Source organism: Oncorhynchus nerka, linkage group LG14 (assembly GCF_034236695.1).
Source record: "Oncorhynchus nerka isolate Pitt River linkage group LG14, Oner_Uvic_2.0, whole genome shotgun sequence".
In the NCBI taxonomy this organism is placed as follows: Eukaryota; Metazoa; Chordata; class Actinopteri; order Salmoniformes; family Salmonidae; genus Oncorhynchus; species Oncorhynchus nerka.
Window position 1 is genome coordinate 54,170,869 of NC_088409.1, and position 23,949 is coordinate 54,194,817.

The 23,949-nt window shown below is 43.3% G+C and overlaps 1 long non-coding RNA gene across 1 annotated transcript; it reads right to left on the bottom strand.

Moving 5' to 3' along the window:
* Positions 1 to 322: 322 nt before the first annotated feature.
* LOC115142126 (uncharacterized) lies at positions 323 to 11,781 on the bottom strand. Its single transcript, XR_003865464.2, has 5 exons — positions 7,996 to 11,781; positions 7,397 to 7,565; positions 6,906 to 7,003; positions 3,480 to 3,659; positions 323 to 1,745 (listed from the first exon to the last, which is right to left on the bottom strand). It is a non-coding gene; the product is annotated as an uncharacterized LOC115142126 (long non-coding RNA).
* Between the last annotated feature and the right edge of the window lie 12,168 nt (positions 11,782 to 23,949).

Genomic DNA, 23,949 nt, shown 5'->3' on the forward strand with positions numbered 1-23,949 from the left:
GACAAACGAAGAACGCCGTTACAGAATCACCCACCACACACGGACCGAGTGGCGTGATTACAGGCAGCGACAGCAGGAGCGAAAGGAGGCACTTACGAGAGCTGAGAGACGCTGTTATGAGGACGTTATGGATAGCAGAGGCCGGGAGTATACGACGTGGGAAGAAATAGACAGGTGGGCGGTCGACCCAGAGAGAGTGCCTGAGCCCGCCTGGGATACGCTAGAGCAGTGCGAAGAGGGCTATAGGCGAATGGAGTTAGAGAAACAGACACGGCGGCGCAGAGCGAAACCCGAAAGTCACCCCAAAAAATGTATTGGGGGCTCAGAGGGAGAGTGGCTGAGTCAGGAGATAGACCTGAGCCAACTCTCCTTGTTTATCGTGAGGAGCCAAGGAGGAGATCAGAGCCAGTGTTAGAGGTGAGCGAAGCAGAGACTGTGAAGGAGTTAATGGGGAAAGTGGAGTGGAGAGTAATGAGGGAGTTGCTAGCTTGGTGCTATAGATACGATATTCGTCCGACGGATCGTGTCGGGGATTTGATAGCACCTGAGTTAGCGCTCTATACTCAACCTGAGGTGCGTGTTAGTCGGCTGGTGAAGTTGGTGCCAGCCTCACGCACCAGGCCTCCTGTGCACATCCCTAGCCTTGCACGTCCTGTGCCAACACAGCTCTCAAGATCTCCAGTACGCCTTCACGGTCTAGCCCATCCTGTGCCACCTCCACACTCCAGTCCTCCGGTGGCAGCTCCCCGCACCAGGCTTCCTGTGCGTGTCCTCGATCCTGTAGCACCAGTTCCAGCACCACGCACCAGGCCTTCAGTGCCCCTCGCCTGTTCAGCGCAGCCAGAGCCTGTCTCCTCTCCTGCGCTGCCGGAGTCTCCAGTCTGCCCAGCGCCGCCAGTCTGCCCAGCGTCGCCAGTCTGCCCAGCGTCGCCCAGCACCGCCAGTCTGCCCAGCGTCGCCAGTCTGCCCAGCGTCGCCAGTCTGCCAGGATTCGCCATTATCAAAATATTCAGGGGGGCAAGGGACAGGATGAGCCCAGCGGACACACGTAGCCCAGGGGACAGGGGTTGCTGTGGTAGTGCTCTGTCCCCGATGGACAGAAAATATTGGACAGCTTTACGGTTAGGAAGCTTTGAAATCAAGAAAGATGAAACGTGTGATGGATGAAGAAAGAAGAATGGATGGATAACTGAATGTTGAAAAAAATTGATGAAGGAAAGGCTTGAAGACTGGATAGATGTATGGATGGAAGAAAGATGACGGTATGATAGATGGATGATGGTTTGTTGGTTGGATTAATTTAAGTAGGCAAGAAGGTATTAGCCTCGTATGAACCATCCTGATTTCACAAGCTTACATTCTGTTCCGCTACATGGTAGACAGGCGTGGTTCGTATGAGGCTAAGAAAGTATAGATAAAACTTTGAAGGATGAATGAAGGTTGGAAGAATGAACAAATGGATAAAAGAGGGTTGAAAAGATGGATGGATTGTGGAAAGCATCACTAAATCTTGCTAAAGCAATCACACTAAACTAAAATTAACACAAACAGCTGACCTGGAGGGCAGCGGTACCCTAGTGGGCAGGTGAGACAGTGAGGGTGGGGGTCGGTAGGTCCCTGCCTCACACAGCCCACAGCTGCTCTCCTGGGAGGCTCTGGGGCCACTGGTGTTGAGAGGCACAGAGCCCCCCTCACAGGACAGCATGGCAGAGCTGTTTGCAGGACAGTAGAAGGGAAACATGCAACTGTGGAATGACAAATGATCAGATTTTAAATGTTATCTTCAAAGTAAATCTATGATGTCATGGCATAAATGTAATATAAATGTTACTGTTTCTTGTCATGTTAAGGACCATAATGAATGTGCCTAGGAACACGGGTAAGCATTACATCATGGTTTTAAGTTAGGCCTTTGGTTTGGTGTGTTGTAGGTGTTTGATCCCTCTGGACAGTGGTAGCTTTCAGGACAGATTTCAGATTCTGCAGTCTGGGGCCCAAAGTAGGTGTCAGCCTTATACAGCTTCTCTAAGACCGCACCTGACCATCATACATGCACGCACACACACACACACTCAATCACACTTATTAGGGCCTGGGGTTTTGCTTAATCAGGTTTTTTGGTCAGAAAAAACCTACTTAACTAAGGCCTGGAATTTTCCCAAGTCAGGTCACTTATGGTCATGAAAAACTCCTGGCCCTAAGACATTACATTCCTTCATACATCATCACCTACCAGGGGCACACTGGTACGAGGGTCTAAAGGTGGTCTACGCCCTGACCTTAATTGTCTTTGTTTTCGTTATTATTTTGGTTAGGTCAGGGTGTGACAAGGGTGGTTGGTTTAGTGTTGTATTGTCTATCCGTTTTTGTCCTGTCTTTTACATGGTACATGGTTTTACATTTTTTTTTGTATATCTATGGGGTTTTAGTATGTCTAGGTATATGTAGGTCTATGGTGGCCTGAATTGGTTCCCAATCAGAGACAGCTGTTTATCATTGTCTCTGATTGGGGATCCTATTTAGGTTGCCATTTTTCCATTTTGGTTTTGTGGGTTATTGCCTATGTGTATTTGCATGTCAGCACTCGTTAGATATATAGCGTCACGTTTGTTTTGTAATATTTGTTCAGTGTTCTCTTTCATTAAAGAGGAATGTTTTCATATCACGCTGCGCCTTGGTCTCCTCGTTATGACGAACGTGACAACAGGAGATTCCAGCAATGTCGGGCTGCCCTGTGGACATGGGGTCAGGTCAGTAGGTGCCCCCTGCAAATGGCTCACACTGACTGGCAGCTGCCGCCCCAGTAGCCCGGGGGACAGGGGTAGCCAGAGTAACCTGAAAAAACATCCCAGGCAGAGCAATCACTGTAAAAGTATACTGGTGATTTGAGCCTAATGATTACAATGTAGCTTTATTCAAATGTAGGCCTAATAGTATGCCATTTGTCAAGGAAAGTAAATGGATTACTATAGTTATATGTAAATCCACAGGGTACTCATTTGTGTTGTCTCAGGAAAATGTGTTTTAGATTCCCCTTATTATAGCTCATTACCCGCCTCTGCTCTCTATTTCAGAACTTAGACGAATGTTGTCGTTCCCGAAGGAACTTAATGAAAGAAGAATGCATTAATGTGTCTAATGGCGGAAACTGCCTTCTGCTTTACTCCAAACCCCGGAAAGACACATACGACATACAGAGGTTGGAGAAGGGCAGCCGTATTAGGGCAGCCCATTGAGCAGTTTATGGTTTCAGTGGCTTGCTCAAAGGCACAAAGGCAGGAGATGGCATGTAGGACAAGATTTTTTTACCTTGTCAGACATTTTCCCTGCCAAATATTTTCCCTGTCAGACATTTTTTCTCTGTCCAACCGGCAACCCTCTGGTTGCTAGCCCGCTTTTTAACCCCTAGGCTACTTGCCGCCCCAATGCTACAGTAATAGTATGGTAAGATATTAAAGTCTAATGTGTTTCAGTCTGACCTGTAGAGTTACAGTAGGATCCAGGGGGACAGGAGAGGCAGTCCCCCTTGCTGGCTGTCCCAGGGGTGGATCTGTAGGTGAAGAATGGACATGCCCTGGGTCCCACCCCTCGGTCGTAGTCACTACAAGCCACCCCATCACAGTAGTGACCAGCAGGACACCGGTACAGAACAGTGTCACCTGTAGAAGAGTTTAATGGAATTTAAAATTGCCTTGTTCATGGACAAAATACTGAGGATGTCTCACAGAAGTGGGTTCAAATACTATACTGAACAAAAATATGAACGCAACATGCAACAATTTCAAATATTTTACTGAGTTACAGTTCACATAAGGAAATGAGTCAAATGAAATAAATTCCTTAGGCCCTAATCGATGGGTTTCGCAGGACTGGGCAGGGGCGCTGCCATCTTTGTGCCTGAGAGGATATAGGCCCACCCACTTGGGAGGCAGGCCCAGCCAATCAGAATGACTATTTCCCCACAAAAGGGCTTCATTACAGACAGAAATACTCCTCAGTTTCATCAGCTGTCCGGGTGGCTGGTCACAGACGATCCCGCAGGTGAAGAAGCCGGATGTGGAGGTCCTGGGCTGGCGTGGTTACATGTGGTCTGCGGTTGTGAGGCTGGTTGGACCTTTTTACAAATTCTCTAAAGCAACGTTGCAGCAACTTACGGTAGAAAAATTAACATTAAATTCTCTGAAAATAGCTCTGGTGGACATTCCTGCAGTCAGCATGCCAATAACACGCTCCCGCAAAACTTGAGACATGCGTGGCATTGTGTTTTGTGACAAAACTAAAATTTTAGAGTGGCCTTTTATAGTCCCCAGCACAAGGTGCACCTGTGTAATGTTCATGCTGTTTAATCAGCTTCTTGATATGCCACACCTGTCAGGTGGATAGATTATCGTAGCAAAGGAGAAATGCTCACTAACAGAGATGTAAACACATTTGAGCACAAAATTGGAGAGAAATAAGCTTTTTTGTGCATATGGAAAATTTATGGGATCTTTTATTTCAGCTCATGAAACATGGGACCAACACTTTACATGTTGCATTTATATTTTTGTCCAGTATTTTTGAAATTATTAAAAATGATTTAACTGTGCTAGATTGAGCTGCCTGTTGCAATGGAACCAATATAAAAGTCCCAAAAGTGCAAACCCCGCCCATCCACCAAGCAGACTCTCAAAGTAGTTGAAAATCTCAAATATTATTTGAACCTAGGTCTGGTGTCTCATAGTACATCATGTCTTTGAATTCCAATATTTTGATTAAAATGGGTAGAAAGAATAAGCATTATAAGGCATCATTATTATTTGGCGTTATAATGACCTTTTTTTGCACCTTTGCTGTGGTGGACAAGGCAGTGGACAATGGATATTGTGATGGACAATGGATATTGGCTGCTCCAGGTAAAACTCTGATAGTGTTGTCACAGCAGACTTCAAGCTTCTCTGAACCTTCTGGGCAGTAGAATCCAGAGACAACTAACACTACAAATTATTACACATTAAAATCGATACACAGACCTGTATGCCCAAGTACTGTAACAACAAACGTCGAACACAGGAATTCCAAAGTCATAAGCCAAACTCTCTCATATACAATAAATGGACAATAAATTACACCCCTGTAATGATCTTGGACTTTGAAATAATACACTGTATGTTATCCTGTTTCCACTTTCTGAACAAGGACCGGCACACTGCATTCCCCATTCACACCGGCTCCAGTTGGAGTGAAGCCAGACATACACAGATACCCTGCTGCACAACAGCCCTGGATCTTACCAGCCCTACAGTTAGAATAGTTACAGTACATTATTAATGACCATGGCCCATATCCATAAAGCATCTCACAGTATGAATGCTGATCTAGGATCTGTCCATATAATATTATTAATTTGATCTAAAAAGCAAAACTGATCCCAGATCAGCACGTCTACTTTGAAACGTTTTGTGGCTACAGTCACAGAGCATCTTACCACAACCTAATCTATGACTTTGAATGAAGTTAAATGAATCTCTTTCGGGAAAATGCGCTTTGCGTCTACCGTCAAACAAGCATTTAACTATTGAACTGTGGTGTTTCAGTGTCCTCCCCCCAAAGTTTTCTTTGTTTATTGAATTTTCATTGTTGGATATAAAAAAAATGATAAAAACACCAGGAAATCAGCTTCAAGTGATTTTAATTTGGGAAATCTGTTCCCAGGTATTTCCACGAATAATAGAGAAACACGTGATCATAAACAAATGTAAGCAAGGTTTGACATTTTTATGTTTTAGTCCAATATTATATCTGTCTGGGCTTCTTGCGGTTAATTTGCAGTCTACAAATTATTTGTAATTATGTTCTGGCCCCCTGACTATCCGCTCAAGAAAAAAAAAAAAAATCGTCCCAGCGGCTGAATCTAGTTGATGATCCCTAGCCTACAGTAACAAACTAACGAAAATGCTATTATATTTTTATATTTTTTATTTTAGTCTAACATGACCTAAGACACCACTAAATTAGTATTCTTCTGATAGCCAGTGGTGTAAAGTAACTAAGTAAAAATAATTTCAAGTACTACTTAAGTAGTGTTTTGGGGTATGTGTACTTTACTATTTCTATATTTGACAACTTTTATTTTACTCCACTACTAAAGAAAATCTGTACTTTTTACTCCCATACATTTTCCCATACACCCAAAAGTACTAGTTATATTTCGAATGCTCAGGCAGGACAGTAATATGGTCCAATTCAAGCACCTATCAATATAACGCGTTATCATACCTATTGCCTTTGATATGGAGGACTTACTAAACACAAATACTGCATTTGTAAATATGTCAGAATGTGACCCTGTCTGTCCATAATTATTTGTATTTTTGTTGTTGTTGGTTTGCTTAAGATATAGAATCTGATATCATTTACTTTTACTCAAGTATGACAATTGAGTATTTCCCCACCACTGTACTTAAGTACATTTAAAACCAGATACTTTTACTCAGGTAGTATTTTACTGGGTGACTTTCACTTAAGTAATTTTCTTTTAAGGTATATTTACTTTTACTCAAGTATGACAATTGAGTACCTTTTCCACCACTACCGATATCATATATGAAATGTATTTATTGTTGACATATCACACCACATAAAAAGGGGGCTACAGTAAATTAGGCTATAGTCAATATACACAGATCTGTCGATGAGCTCACAGAAGAGGATGGGGGAGGGACAGAAGTACAATATAACTGCATTGCAATGGCCACAAAGCACAAAATAAGCGATTTCAAAAGTGTTATAATTTGCCCTCTCTTGAACCATAATCACTGAACCACACATGCTTGAGGGCCTTTCTAATTTGGTATGTAACTGAGAGTGTAGTGTTTGACTGTAGAGTGAGGTGTTAATGAGAAAAGACTGTTCTAGTACCATACCTGCAGAACCTCCCTGGGAGGCAGGGCAGACACTCCCGCTCTTCTTGTAACCACCCCAGGTCAGCAGGGGTGAACGTACGCCTGGGGAACCATGGTGGCTGGAAAAGACAAAGGTGGAAACAGTATGACAGTATGATAAGGTTGTATTTTTGCAGCTGATGTTGATGTTTTTGTTCTGTGTAGGACTACACGCCTAGATCAATTCCTATTAATGCTTGTTGAATTGTAATAACGTTTTCGGATTTGAATTCTGGTAGATATGGGCCAGATGAGTCTATATTAACTTAATATTGGTGTGTATAACTAATGCCTGGAGTCTCTCCTGATCCTGTGACTTGACCGGGAAAAATGTAACCTTTGTAATATTGAACCCTTGCCGAAGTTAATTCAGAGTCCTTGGGTTCATCATATCTAGTTCCCAGAGTTTTTCCTGGTACAGTCATATAGTCAGGAAAAACTCCTGGCTCTACATATAACCAATGTCTGTGTACCTGCAGGGCAGAAGGAGTGAGGGGGGCAAGGCCAGGGCTCTCTAACAATGGCCTCCTCATAGTAGAAACCTGGGCGGCATGGGATGCAGGAGTCAGAGCCTGGGTTGGGCTGGTACTCTTCTGTAGGACAGGGCAGGGCCAGGGGAGAGCCCTCTGGACAGTAGCGACCCTGGGTAGGAAGACATTTCAGCAGTCTCAGAGCTGGTCCCTAAACCTTCTTTCAAATCAAATCAAATGTATTTATATAGCCCTTCTAACATCAGCTGATATCTCAAAGTGCTGTACAGAAACCCAGCCTAAAACCCCAAACAGCAAGCAATGCAGGTGTAGAAGCACAGTGGCTAGGAAAAACTCCTTAGAAAGGCCAAAACCTAGGAAGAAACCTAGAGAGGAATCAGGCTATGAGGGGTGGCCAGTCCTCTTCTGGCTGTGCCGGGTGGAGATTATAACAGAACATGGCCAAGATGTTCAAATGTTCATAAATGACCAGCATGGTCAAATAATAATAATCACAGTAGTTGTCGAGGGTGCAGCAAGTCAGCACCTCAGGAGTAAATGTCAGTTGGCTTTTCATAGCCGATCATTAAGAGTATCTCTACCGCTCCTGCTGTCTCTAGAGAGTTGAAAACAGCAGGTCTGGGACAGGTAGCACATCCGGTGAACAGGTCAGGGTTCCATAGCCGCAGGCAGAACAGTTGAAACTGGAGCAGCAGCACGGCCAGGTGGACTGGGGACAGAAAGGAGTCCTCATGCAAGGTAGTCCTGAGGCATGGTCCTAGGGCTCAGGTCCACCGAGAGAGAGAAAGAAGAGAGAAAGAGAGAATTAGCGAGAGCATACTTAAATTCACACAGGACACCGGATAAGACAGGAAAAGTACTCCAGATATAACAGACTGACCTTAGCCCCCGAAACATAAACTACTGCAGCAAAAATACTGGAGGCTGAGACAGGAGGGGTCAGGAGACACTCTGGCCCCAGCCGATGATACCAGACCTCCCCGGACAGAGCCAAACAGGCAGTATATAACCCCACCCACTTTGCCAAAGCACAGCGCCCACACCCCGAGAGGGATATCTTCAACCACCAACTTACCATCCTGAGACAAGGCCGAGTATAGCCCACAAAGATCTCCGCCACGGCACAACCCAAGGGGGTGTGCCAAACCAGACAGGAAGATCACGTCAGTGACTCAACCCACTCATGTGACAAACACCTCCTAGGGACGGCATGAAAGAGCACCAGTAAGCCAGTGACTCAGCCCTTGTAATAGGGTTAGAGGCAGAGAATCCCAGTGGAGAGAGGGGAACCGGCCAGGCAGAGACAGCAAGGGTGGGTTCGTTGCTCCAGAGCCTTTCCGTTCACCTTCACACTCCTGGGCCAGACTACACTCAATCATGTGACCCACTGAAGAGATGAGTCTTCAGTAAAGACATAAAGGTTGAGACCGAGTCTGCGTCTCTCACATGGGTATTCCATAAAAATTGAGCTCTATAGGAGAAAGCCCTGCCTCCAGCTGTTTGCTTAGAAATTCTAGGGACAATTAGGAGGCCTGCGTCTTGTGACCGTCGCGTACGTGTAGGTATGTACAGCAGGACCAAATCGGAAAGTGTTATGGGATTTTGATGAATAATGACTACCGTAATTTCCGAACTATAAGCCGCTACTTTATTCCCACGCTTTGAACCTCGCGGTTTATACAATGACGCGGCTAATTTATGGATTTTTCCCGCTTTCACAAGATTCATGCCGCCAAAAATTTTGTCACCCTCATCATGGCAAAGATACGGAGAAATGCATATGATGCAGCTTTCAAGTTGAAGGCGATCGATCTGGCTGTTGGAAAAGGAAATAGAGCTGCTGCACGGGAGCTTGGCCTTAATGAGTCGATGATAAGACGTTGGAAAGCAGCGTGAGGAACTGACTCAGTGCAAAAAGACAACAACAGCTTTCAGAGGGAAGAAAAGCAGATGGCCCAAAGTATTTGCAGCCACTCGACATCAGTGTAAATCGTGCATTTAAGGTAGCGCTCCTTGTTCAGTGGGAGGCTTGGATGACAAGTGGGGAGAAATCCTTCACTAAAAAACGGGCCGCATGCGAAGAGCAACTTATGGTCAAGTCTGCCAGTGGGTCCTGACAGCGTGGAGCATTGTCAAAAAATCCACTATCAACGGGTTTTGAAAGGCTGGACTGCTGCGTGTTGAAGGGGCAGCATGAGCTCCGCGGGGTATTTGCCTCCGGATGAAAGTGACGAGAGCGACAATGAAAATGATCCAACATCGGATGAAGAAATTCTGAGGCTATTCAACTCCGACACCGAAGGAGATGGCTTTAGTGGTTTCAGTGCACAGGAGGAGGAAGATAGTGACCAATGACTTTCTTGGTAGGCCACGGTTTAATTTTTGCTACAAGCCGTGTTTCGTTTAAAGGCTGTGTAAAGTTCATTTGTTTCAATGTACCGGTAGGCACCTGCGGCTTATTTATGTACAAAATACATATTTTTAAATAATTCAGTGTGTGCGGTTTATATTCAGGTGCGCTTAATAGTCCAGCAATTACGGTAAATTATGTATACATTTAACTTAAAACTATAACTAAACAGAATACTACTATGTTACTGTATGGATGTATAAATCTTATTATAACCATAATGCTGAATATAATGTGTGTAATTTTAGTCAAGAATTAGAACAAGGACTGTCTGTTCCTTGTTAGAAACTAATGGAGCTATCGTCAAACTGGATGGAATGCTGTGTTCCTTACAGGACATCCTGGCTCTACCCAGGGAGGGGAGAGACCTTGGGCTAGTAGTAGATTGTTTAACAGGTGGCAGACAATGTGGGAAGGCTTGTGAACTATATTGCCATTGTTTCGGAGAGAAGGAGGAGCAGCATTCAAAACGCTATGACGAAATGTGATGTATATAAACCAATGTACATTGTATTATGATCAGTACTCTCGAGAATAAACGCTATTCATTGATTTTGAGACTGGTCTCTGTCCATTTTATGCAAATAAGTATCTTACAAATTCTTAGAAATGGGCAGATTATTTTAATTTAATTGGTTGATGAACATAAAGGAATGAAATTCCTTTAACAGAAAGATAGGTAGGAGCAAGCCCATGTAATGCTTTGTAGGTTAGCAGTAAAACCTTGAAATCAGCCCTTGCCTTAACAGGAAGCCAGTGTAGGGATGCTAGCACTGGAGTAATATGATCACATTGTTTGCTTCTAGTCAGGATTCTAGCAGCTGTGTTTAGCACTGACTGAAGTTTCTTTAGTGCTTTATCCAGGTAGCCGGAAAGTAGAGCATTGCAGTAGTCTAACCTAGAAGTAACAAAAGCATGGATTAATTTTTCTGCATCATTTTTGGACCGAAAGTTTATGATTTTTGCAATGTTACGTAGATGGAAAAAAACTGTCCTTGAAACAGTCTTGATATGTTCGTCAAAAGAGAAATCAGGGTCCAGAGTAATGCCGATGTCCTTCACAGTTTTAGTTGAGACGACTGTACAACCATCAGGATTAATTGTCAGATTCAACAGAAGATCTCTTTGTTTCTTGGTACCTAGAACAAGCATCTCTGTTTTGTCCGAGTTTAAAAGTAGAAAGTTTGCAGCCATCCACTTCCTTATGTCTGAAACACAGGCTTCTAGCGAGGTCAATTTTGGGGCTTCACCGTGTTTCATTGAAATGTACAGCTGTGTGTCATCCGCATAGCAGTGAAAGTTAACATTATGTTTTCGAATGACAACCCCAAGAGGTAAAATATATAGTGAAAACAATAGTGGTCCTAAAACGGAACCTTGAGGAACATCGAAATTTACAGTTGATTTGTCAGAGGTCCAACCATTCACAGAGACAAACTGATGTCTTTCCGACAGATAAGATCTAAACCAGGCAAGACCAATTTGGTCTACACGGACAATTTGGGTTTCCAATCTCAAAAGAATGTGGTGATCGATGGTATCAAAAGCAGCACTAAGGTCTAGGAGCACGAGGACAGATGCAGAGCCTCGGTCTGACGCCATTAAAAGGTAATTTACCACCTTCACAAGAGCAGGCTCAGTGCTATGATTGGGTCTAAAACCAGACTGAAGCATTTCGTATACATTGTTTGTCTTCAGGAAAGCAGTGAGTTCCTGCGCAACAGCTTTTTCTAAAATTTGGCTTTTTCAAGAGAGGCTTTATTACTGCCACTTTTAGTGAGTTTGATACACATCCGGTGGATAGAGAGCCATTTATTATGTTCAACATAGGAGGGCCAAGCACAGGAAGCAGCTCTTTCAGTAGTTTATTTGGAATAGGGTCCAGTATGCTGCTTGAAGGTTTAGAGGCCATGATTATTTTCATCATTGTGTCAAGAGATATAGTACTAAAACACTTGTGTCTCTCTTGATCCTAGGTCCTGGCAGAGTTGTGCAGACTCAGGACAACTGAGCTTTGGAGGAATACGCAGATTTAAAGCGGAGTCCGTAATTTGCTTTCTAATGATCATAATCTTTTCCTCAAAGAAGTTCATGAATTTATTACTGCTGAAGTGAAAGCCATCCTCACTTGGGGAATGCTGCTTTTTAGTTAGCTTTGCAACAGTATCAAAAATACATTTCGGATTGTTTTTATTTTCCTCAATTAAGTTGGAAAAATAGGATGATCGAGCAGCAGTAAGGGCTCTTCGATACTGCACGGTACTGTCTTTCCAAGCTAGTCGGAAGACTTCCAGTTTGGTGTGGCGCCATTTCCGTTCCAATTTTCTGGAAGCTTGCTTCAGAGCTTGGGTATTTTCTGTATACCAGGGAGCTAGTTTCTTATGACAAATGTTTTTAGTTTTTAGGGGTGCAACTGCATCTAGGGTATTGCGCTAGGTTAAATTGAGCTCCTCAGTTAGGTGGTTAACTGATTTTTGTCCTCTGACGTCCTTAGGCAGAGGGAGTCTGGAAAGGCATCGAGGAATCATTGTGTTGTCTGAGAATTTATAGCACAAATTTGGATGGTCCTTGGTTGGGGTCTGAGCAGATTATTTGTTGCGATTGCAAACGTAATAAAATGGTGGTTCGATAGTCTAGGAATATGAGGAAAAACATTAAGATCCACAACATTTATTCCATGGGACAAAACTAGGTACAGAGTATGACTGTGACAGTGAATAGGTCCAGAGACATGTTGGACAAAACCCAGGGAGTTGATGATGACTCCGAAAGCCTTTTGGAGTGGGTCTGTGGACTTTTCCATGTGAATATTAAATTACCAAAAATTAGAATATGATCTGCTATGACTACAAGGTCCAATAGGAATTCAGGGAACTCTGTATATGGCCGTTGTATATGGCCCAGGAGGCCTGTAAACAGTAGCTATACAGTAGCTATAAAAAGTGATTGAGTAGGCTGCATAGATTTCATGACTAGAAGCTCAAAAGACAAAAACGGCCTGCTTTTTTTTGGAAATTGAAATTTGCTATCGTAAATGTTAGCAACACCTCCGCCTTTGCGGGATGCACGGGGGATATGGTCACTAGTGTAACCAGGAGGTGAAGCCTCATTTAACACAGTAAATTCATCAGGCTTAAGCCATGTTTCATTCAGGCCAATCACATCAAGATTATGATCAGTGATTAGTTCATTGACTATAACTGCCTTTGAAGTGAGGGATCTAACATTAAGTAGCCCTATTTTGAGATGTGAGGTATCACGATCTCTTTCAATAATGGCAGGAATGGAGGAGGTCTTTATCCTAGTGAGATTGCTAAGGCGAACACCGCCATGTTTAGTTTTGCCCAACCTAGGTCGAGGCACAGACACGGTCTCAATGGGGATAGCTGAGCTGACTACACTGACTGTGCTAGTGGCAGACTCCACTAAGCTGGCAGGCTGGCTAACAGCCTGCTGCCTGGCCTGCACCCTATTTCATTGTGGAGCTAGAAGAGTTAGAGCCCTGTCTATGTTGGTAGATAAGATGAGAGCACCCCTCCAGCTAGGATGGAGTCCGTCACTCCTCAGCAGGTCAGGCTTGGTCCTGTTTGTGTGTGAGTCCCAGAAAGAGGGCCAATTATCTACAAATTCTATCTTTTGGGAGGGGCAGAAAACAGTTTTCAACCAGCGATTGAGTTGTGAGACTCTGCTGTAGAGCTCATCACTCCCCCTAACTGGGAGGGGGCCAGAGACAATTACACGATGCCGACACATCTTTCTAGCTGATTTACACGCAGAAGCTATGTTGCGCTTGGTGATCTCTGACTGTTTCATCCTAACATCGTTGGTGCCGACGTGGATAACAATATCTCTATACTCTCTACACTGGCCTGTTTTAGTTTTAGCCAGCACCATCTTCAGATTAGCCTTAACGTCGGTAGCCCTGCCCCCTGGTAAACAGTGTATGATCACTGGATGATTCGTTTTAAGTCTAATACTGCGGGTAATGGACTAGGGTTTTCAATTTGTCAGAGCTAATGGTGGGAAGCTTCGGCGTCTCAGACCCAGTAATGGGAGGAGTAGAGACAAGAGAAGGCTTGGCCTCAGACTCGCTGCTTAATGGGGAAAACAGGTTGAAAGTTTGTCGGCTGAATGAGCGTCACCGGTTGAGCATTCCTACAGCATTTCCCTCCAGAAGTTGTCAGGCTGCGTGGACCGCGCGAGGGGATTTATACTAACGTTACTATCTGTATTTGTGGTACAGACGCTGTTCAATCCTTTCCTACACTTAGAATTATCCTTGCCTAACGATTGCGTCTGAAGCTGGGCTTGCAGCACAGCTATCCTCGCCGTAAGGCGATCGTTCTCCTGTATATTATGAGTACAGCGATTGCAATTAGAAGGCATCATGTTAATGTTACTACTTAGCTTCGGCTGTTGGAGGTCCTGACGAACCATGTCCAGATAAAGCGTCCGGAGTGAAAAAGTTAAATAAAAAAAAGTTGAGCGAGGGAAAAACAAAAAATATAAACGGTAATTAAAAAGTAAAAACCGTAAAGTTGTCAGGTAGCAAAGTAAGGTTGGGAACAAAATGCACAGCAACACGTAAACAAGTCTGCAAGTTGTGACCGTAAAGGGTTTTTGCAGATTTGAGCAGTCTGGAAAGGTATAGTCTCGATTAGCCATACCTTCAAATCACGTTGTTTTCACGGCGCGCCTTTGGAGGTCTGAAGAATTTTGTATTAGCCAAAAAGCCTAGAATGGCCCGCTGGTTTTTCCACCGGCTGCATTTTGATTGGATGTTACATTTCAAGTACGTATACATTCCCCCCAGTAGTGTCATGTTCGTCACTGTTTTTCCGACCAATCGAGTCAATGAAGGCAAAACAACTCTACCTGTCTACCTACAGGCTATGACAAAAGTTGTGTGTATCAAGTGTGGCTGACAGTCGATTTATTGAAATTGAAAGTCACCACAAACACGGAATACAGCAACATACACTGAGTATACAAAACATTAGGAACACCTGCTTTTTCCATGTCAGACTGACCAGGTGAATCCAGGTGAAAGCTATGATCCCTTATTGATGTCACTTGTTAAATCCACTTCAATCAATGTAGATGAAGGGAAAGATACAGGTTAAAGAAGGATTTTTAAGCCTTGAGACAATTGAGACATGGACATGGATTGTGTACGTGACATGGATTGTGTATGTGCGCCATTCAGAAAGTGAATGGGCAAGACATGAGATTTAAGTGCCTTTGAACGATGTATGGTAGTATGCGCCAGCAGCACCGGTTCGAGTGTGTCAAGAACTGCAACCTTGCTGGGTTTTTTGTGCTTAACAGTTTCCCGTGTGTATCAAGAATGGTCCACCACCCAAAGGACATCCAGCCAACCTGACACAATTGTGGGAAGCATTGGGAGTCAACATGGGCCAGCATTTCTGTGGAATGTTTTCGACACCTTGTCGAGTTCATGCCCTGACAACTTGAGGCTGTTCTGAGTGCAAAAGGGGGTGCAACTCAATACTGGGAAGTTCCGAATGTTTTGTGCACTCAGTGTATTTTGATTGGGTGTTAAATCGACTAATCACCATATTGTCACTTACAGATTTGGAGAAATGGAGGATTAGGGAGCAATTTAGGACTCTCTCTGGTAGGTGTTGGTGCAGAGGCTGTGGTTGAATGGTAGCACAATTTACCCATGAGACTGGGGTTTCATCCCTGCGTCCATCACTCTTACGGTCTCTTGGTCATCCATCTACCCCGTGTCGACAACAGTCCAAATAATTAAAATAAAAACAAAAAAAGTGATTTGATCACTTGGAAAAGTTCTAAATAAATCCTAGCGATCAGCATTATTATTCATTTCTATAGGACCTCAGAGATATGAACACATCAGGAATGGTGGGGATCAGAACGCTGCAATGTAAAAAATATGACATCAAACCACAATAGAAAATATTTAACACATGTCCCGGTTTGATATTGACCATTCCGTTAACCAGTCAGTCCGCAATTTCGAGGTTCACCTTTTTTTATGTTCTACTGTAGTCCAATTAGACAGGAGTGAGGCGAAGGGAACAGGGCTCACCTTAGGGCAGAGGAAGGCATAGGGCGTCGTGGAGGAGAAGTCAAATGGACAGTAGAAGCCAGCAGTACACACGCCACTGGGGGAGGCCCTCAATGAAACGGTGTCCAGTGGTCAGGTGGAGCAGTTGCCTATGGATAACCCACACATTCACCATCTTACATTAATTTAGCATTATTCAGATCACATCTTTGAATAAAGGCATTACGCCGCCATGAGCCAGTAAGCATTCAGATCATTGTTGACTCCTGATAAATGCATGTCATTTAGCACTAAAGCAGAACATGGTGATATCAGGAGTGAGTCAAAAAAAGGGTGTGTATCTGATTTTTAAAGGTACATGAGTCGACTGTGTCTCAGAAAAAAACTGCACTAAGTAAGACCAGGATTCAAAACAACGCAGACTAACAACCTGCACTCAGCGATAGACCTTTACAGGAAATTCCCAGATGTTCCCCGAGATTGTGTCACTGTGGATGTCAGCTCAAGCATAAATCACCTTTAAAAGTAAATCGTAGTACACAGTACACAAATCGTTCATCTATGTTGGCTTGAATCCCAACAAGAATCCTTATCACGTTGATGTATCTCTAACTACTGTTGTAGTTTTGGATACTGCCTGCAGGACACGGCAATGGGGAGAGGGTCCCAGACAGGCAATAGTGGCCCATGGGGCAGGGCCCGTTCCTGGGAAAGATGGCTAAACTCTGGGGGGCTGGACCTGGTGCTCCACTCTGGCAGGAGTAGCCCTGCTGACACTGACCTGGTAACAACATCCAAACACACACAGAATCACACCAACCTGTTTGCTTCTATAACTCTATCCAAACTGATTCTGCTGTTTGGTTCCTTGTGTCATAACTTTCCCTCCTGGGTGAGGATCAAAGAGAGGCCCCCCTCTCTCCCACCAGAGAGGAAGGGGAGGAAGTGGGGCCAGTTCTAGGCCTTTAACGACCGGTCGTCATGATTCATGCTAGGCCCCTTAGTTCCAATGAAGGGAAATCTTCAGCATACAATGACATTTTAGACGATCTGTGCTTCAGCTTTGTGGCAACAGTTTGGGGAAGGACCTTTACTGTTTCAGCAATGACCCGGTGCACAAAGCAAGGTCCAGAAATGGTTTGTCGGTGTGGATGAACTTGACTGGGCTGCAGAGCCCTGACCTCAACCCCATCGAACACCTTTGGGATGAATTGGAACGCCAATTGCGAGCCAGGCCTAATCGCCCAACATCAGTGCCCAAACTCACTAATGCACTTGTGGCTGTCACAGCAGAAATGGGGAGACCAACTCCATATTAATGATTGATTTTGGAATGAGTTGTTCGAGCAGGTGTCCACATACTTTTGGTCATGTAATATGTGTACAAATGTAGGGAGACAGATCCATAGTCCCCCCATCCCCCTTGATTATAAAAATTAAATTAAACATTCATTATCAACATTAATTGTCACTGTATCTGCATGGAATTACAGTGCATATAGATAGATAGTCCATACATGCTTTCAAAATGTTCACCTTTAGTGAATGGACGGACCTTATAGATCCTTATGGAAAATTGGTTTCTCATGAGGAGATGCATATACAGCATGTACAAAATGTCATGACTGTAGCTCAGACAGGAGATATGCTTGTTCAAATTCTAAATTGGGGAAAATGTAATGGGCCAAGCTTATAGGTCTTTATGGAAAACTTGTTGCTCGTGAGGAGAAGCATATACACTGAGTGTACAATATTGATGAGGTAGTCATGAGATAGTCCCCTCGTTACCTGGAATGCAAACGCATTAAGAAGGAAATAAATGTCAAAAACAGACTTTTAACAAGGTACACATGTTAATTGAAATGCAGGTGACTACCTCATGAAGCTGTTTGAGAGAATGCCAAGAGTGTGCAAAGCTGTCATCGAGGCAAGGGGTGCCTACTTTGATGAATCTCAAATATATTTTGATTTGTATAACACTTTTTTGGATACTACATGATTCCATGTGTTATTTCATAGTTTTGATGACTCCACTATTATTCTACTATGTAGAAAATAGTCTAAATAAAGAAAAATGCTTGAATGAGTAGGTGTGTGCAAACTTTTGACTGGTGCTGTACATACATATGAACGGGCGGCAGAGATCGATCCAACAATAATTATCTGCCAAGCAATCGGTCAGATGTTTCATCCACAACAGACAGCAGTGTCAGGAGTTGAACCCTGCGCAGTATATACACGCTTACAAAAAAGGGTTCCAAAAGGGTTCTTCAGCTGTCTCCATAGGAGAACCCTTTTTGGTTCCAGGTAGAATCCTTTTTGGTTACAGGCAGAACTCTTTTGGGTTCCATGTAGAACACTGTGGAACAGGTTCTACATGGAACTGAAAAGAGTTCTTCAACAGGACAGGTCAGAGGTAACATACACCCGGAAAGACAGAAATTACCTAGGTGGGAAAAGGAGAGAAGCGGAAAATGCCTGCTCTGAATAAGTGCATTCATTTACAGTATACTAGTGAAGCTATGAAGTAACTAGAAATAAAATGTGTTGTATATCATTTTAATTCTATACAAATGTATTGAAATTACTTCTCATTAAGATGCAACTTCTACGTTTAATTTGAGAAGTAATAGTTATATTACATTATATAATGTAATTTTTTATACTCACCAGCAGGGCAGAGAGAGGGCTCTTGAGTGGCAGAGGAGGGACACATGGTGCCATTAAGGCAGGTGAGGCAGTAGGAGGGGGCAGGACTGTAGGTGCCAGGCTCACAGGGTACATCTGAAGCTGTGCCAACAGGACAGCGATGCCCTGTGGGGCACAGGTAACCATGGAGACCATCAGAGGGGTGTGGCACTGGAGCTACCCCTAGACACACATACCTAGATAAGTAGAGAAAGAGTCAACCACACACTGTAGTGTAGATACATACAATAGATAAACAGGAAATGCTTAGCTCAATCTGTATCTCTCGATTGGCTTGAGTCTGTTTTGTTAATTTCTCTCACAGCAATGAGCACAAGGAACAGTAAATCAGTGACCATAACAACTGCATTTTCTGAGTTGTTTCCTTTCTGCTGTTTCCAGGTCACTTGAGACAGAGAGATAAACTGCCAGATTAACTAGATCCTAACTAAATTGTTTCAGTTTTAGTTGCATTTTGGTCAGACATTAGCCGAGGGCTCCTCATTAGGAGACGAGCAGCATGTGTTTATATTACCCAGCGCTACATGGGGTGGCGTCCAAGGTCAGCGCCAGCTCAGGCCTGTCACAGAAGTGCCCAGTGGGGCAACGCTGGCACTCCTCTACGCCCCTTAGTCCCAGGAAGCTGGAGAGCGAGCCCGATGGGCACAGAAGAGAGTAGCCAGTGCCAGCTGGACAGTAGTGGATTATTGCTGGTAGAATTCCGATGGAAAACAACACAATGAAGAAACATGATGTCACGGATCCCCCTCGGTACTGATACTCATTCTGTTCACCAGTTCCGGAGGTGTACGTCACCAGCTTTCTAGGCTTCACTGAACAGGATTCATTATTGTCAAAAGGCCTCACTGAACAGGATTCATTATCATCAACCCCGGACTGTCTTGTCTGATTACACACACCTGGTTCCCATTTCCCCCGATTAGTATATATGTGCCCTCTGTTCCCTCTGTCGTTGTCGGTTATTGTTCCCATGTCCGTTGGTGGTGTGAGTACCCATGCGTTGGTGCAGCTGTTATGTACTATATGCATTGTGTATTACGGGTATCGTCCCGTGTCGCTCAACAAGGTTTACCCTCGCTCTTTTCTTTGGGTACAGCCCAGTGTTTTTGTATAAGTGTTTGTTTTGGGTGTATTAAAAACCCCTATTGTGTATTCCTGCGCCTGTCTCCAAATCCTTTATACCAGTGTGACACATGAATTCCTTGTATACTGTTTGATTTTGATCAACTCCCCATCACAGTATAGGGAGTTGTGATGTTTTATGGTAAATGTGTGGTAAAATGTCCCTTGTAGGGTACTTGTGTGTGACATGCACAGAAAGAACAAACACATCAAAAGATGACCACTTCTGTTTGTGCCTCTTCATTCAATATTACTACAAAGGCACCTCATATTCAGTAGCATTGTAGCAAAATTGTCATCAAGGCAATGGGACGCTACTTTGAAGAATCTAAAATATAAAATATATTTTGATTTGTTTAACACTTTTTTGGTTACTTACATGATTCCATATGTGTTATTTCATAGTGTTGATATCTTCACTATTCTACAATGTAGAAAATAGTAAAATAAAGAAAAACATTGAATGAGTAGGTGTGTCCAAACTTTTGACTGGTATTGTAATTACATGTTAAACTAAAAACTGATCTTACGGTTTTAAAATTACACTGATAATCATGTTTGAAGTTGAAATCCAACAGTAGTAGCCATCAGGACATGTTGTTCTGGTGGCTGTTGCCTGTCACTGAGCTGTGTGTCCCTGCAGGACAGGCCAGGGGGGTCCTAGTTCATCCTGGACAGATGTAGCCTGCTGGACAGAGGGCCTCCTCAAGACTACTGGAGCCCCAGTCACAGAAGAAACCAGGGCAACAAGCGCCTACAAGGTTTTCCCACAATTAACACGAGGTCAAACATTATTTAAGCGGTACAGAAATGTACTTGGTAAAATGGTAGTTACACAATGATAACCAATGCGTACTTTTTGTTTTATTGGTATTCATTCAAACAAAAGGACATCCTTTTAAATTGTGGTAAAATTGGAACCACCTCTGCTCGCCAACCAATTTATATATATAACAAATGTACACATAGCAACTAACCATTTGTACTTATCGTTACAACAATAACCAACATCTTAATTTAGGGATCAGATCCCACTAGCGGGATCAAAATCGACAACATCCGGTAAAGTTGGAGCGCGCCAAATTCAAATGACACAATTGTAATATTAAACATTCATGAACATACAAGTGTCTTACATCATTTAAAACCTTAACTTCTTGTTAATCCAACCACATTGTCAGATTTAAAAAAAAAAAAGCTTTACGATAGCATATCATGCTTATCTGAGGACAGCGCCCCACATCAAAATACTTTTTCAACCAGCACCGTCTTCACAAATAACGATCAAATAAATCACTTGCCTTTGAAGATCTTCCTCTGTTTGCAATCCCAAGGGTCCTGGCTACACAATAAATGTTTGTTGTGTTCGATAAAGTCCTTCTTTATATCCAAAAAGTCAGTTTAGTTGGTGCCATTGATTTCAGTAATCCACTCCTTCAACATGCATACAAAGGAATCCAAAAAGCTACTGGTAAACTTCGTCCAAACAAGTCAAACAATGTTTCAAATCAATCCTCAGGTACCCTAATATGTAAATAAACAATAATATTTATTTACAGTGTTCAATAGAAAAGAAAAATAACGAAGAGCACACCCTCGTTCACTCGTGCCAAAAGTCTACCTTTCCTGATGAGAACACCTTGGATAAACTACAACTACTTGTTCGTTTTTCAAGAAACAAGCCTGAAACCCTGTCTAAAGACTGTTGACATCTAGTGGAAGCCATAGGAACTGCAATCTAGGAGCAATTGTTTTGTATATCCGATAGGCTAGCATTGAAATGGCCTGTGACCTCAAAAAAAGAAAATTCTGGATGGATTTTCCTCGGGTTTTCACATGCCATATCAGTTCTGTTATACTCACAGACAATATTTTGACAGTTTTGGAAACTTTAGAGTGTTTTCTATCCTAATCTGTCAATTCTATGCATATTCTAGCATCTGGTCCTGAGAAATAGGCTGTTTACTTTGGGAACGTTATTTTTCCAAACATAAAAATAGTGCCCCTAGCTTCAAGAGGTTTAAGTCTACTTATCTTAAGTCTGAATCAGGAGCTCAGAGTGTAGAGACAGTGAGAGAGTTTCTCTGTACTTTACCTGCTCTGAGTCCTAGTTGGCAGTATGATCCAGGGGGGCAGGGTGACCCTGTTGTCAGTGGGGTTGGGCACTGTGGCTCTGGAAACACAGAGGAACCCAGGAGACCAGGGTCCAATGGGCACACCAAGCACTCAACTGCAACCACAGTGAGACAAACATGGGCATGGGCTCTGACACAACAAAATTCAATTATATGATATAACAAATGTATTTGTAAAAAATAAACATTAATTCAAAACTTCATTAATACAAAGGATTATGGCTGATTACCATTTCAAATAAGGTAGTACATGTACGGCCAGGAGTTTTGTCCTGGCTGCCGCATTAACTGACCAGGAAAACCTCTGGGCCCTTTGGGCTCTTGTTATAGACAAAAGCTAGGTCTAAGAGTCTTTCTTGGTCAGTTGTTGACTGTGATGAAAATCTCCTGGCCCATACATATAGCATCTACCTTGTTTGGTCCAGTAAAACTCTGGTCCCTAACTATAGTATATTGTTTTTCACCAGGGGATGTGAGACCCAGAGTAGAGCTGTAGGTGCCTTTGGGGCAGGGGTAGGGTTGGCTGAAGGAGCTCTCTCTGGGCAGACATAGCCAGCTGGGCAGGGCAGAAGGGTGGTGGGGCCACTGGTGCTGCCAATGGTGGTGGTGGTCGGGCAGTGAGAGCCAGGGGGACAGGGCTTTACATTCCCTCTGGCCCTCCATGTCCTGGAACCAACCTACAATGTCACAAACAACGTCACATACTGTATGCAGTTTGGTTTTTGTGAACATATGAGAAACAATGCATTGACATTTCACAGAGAAATCCTGTATTATGTAACTTTCATCCGAATGTCATAATTTTCTGATCTAAAATGATAAGTTCAGTATTTTACAACTGAATGCTGGATGATTCCTTATCCTGAAAGTAGTCTATGAGCCCGGATACCTATTTCTTTAAAACATGCAGCCACTACAAACTACTAGTAATAGTAGTAGTAGAGGGATGTGGTAGTAGAGTGATGGGGCATCTGTACAATTTGAAAGATTATTAAGTTACCATCAGGACATGGCTTGCAGTCATCTCTCCTCTTCCCTCCAGTGTCATTATGATGGGTGCCAGCAGGGTAGGATGCAGGCACACTGCTACCACTCACACAGTAGTGGCTTGGGTGGCAAACACCTCCAAATACTTTACACCTGACATGGAGGCATCACTCTGGGACCCCTCCAAACAGTAGCAACCTACAAATATATGGTAACACTTTAATTGATGAAAACTTCATAACACATGCATAATGCATTCATACATACTGCATTCATTAGCACTACATAAGCAGTTGAATGTGTCATGAAGTCCGATCTTATGTAGGTACCTTTCACACTGAACATGTAATATCACGGTTGCAATATCAAGCATTGGATACAGTCAGCAACACAATGAAGTCCTTCAAGTGGAATAACGGATTGGGACCGTAATGACCTTAATGCAACACTCGACGATCTCGTGAATGGGTTCTGACTTTTTGGCGTGATGGTTAAGGTGTTGGCTTGAGAGTTGCTGGACCCAGGTTTGAGTCCCGGCCGGTGCAACCCTACAAAATTGCTACTTTGGTGTCAAAACTGGGATGGTGCCCATGAGGCCATCAGAGACAGAAACATTTCCTCGATAAAGCAACTATCAGCAAAGCGAGTACTAGTGAGAACAGAGTGCAAGAAAAGCAAATGTTTTGTTGTTGTACTGTCATCTTTTTTTTCACAAAAAAATAGGAAAATGGGTAGGGACTCAGCTGTCCTGACATGGTCTTGAAATGAATGTGAGTTTTAAACTAGGAGCCAGAGGATTGCAGAGGTGCGTGGCTGACATGGGAGAACAAGGGAAAGTGGAACACCAGGGGGGCTGAGGCACTCTGGAAGAGTTTCAGGGGTTTGATGGCACAAGCAGGGAGCCCAGCCAGCAGAGAGTTGCAGTAGTTCAGACGGGAGATGACAAGTTTCCTGGATTTTCATTTTTTTTCATTTTTTTGGGGGGGGGGGGGGGGATGTCATCTGGTGGCATGGAAATGAGTAAAAACAAATTGAAACTGTGAAGAATCATCGAAACGAATCTAGACAGGGACGATCGAAAATTATCTAAAAAACGATGGATAGAGGACTATTTTTT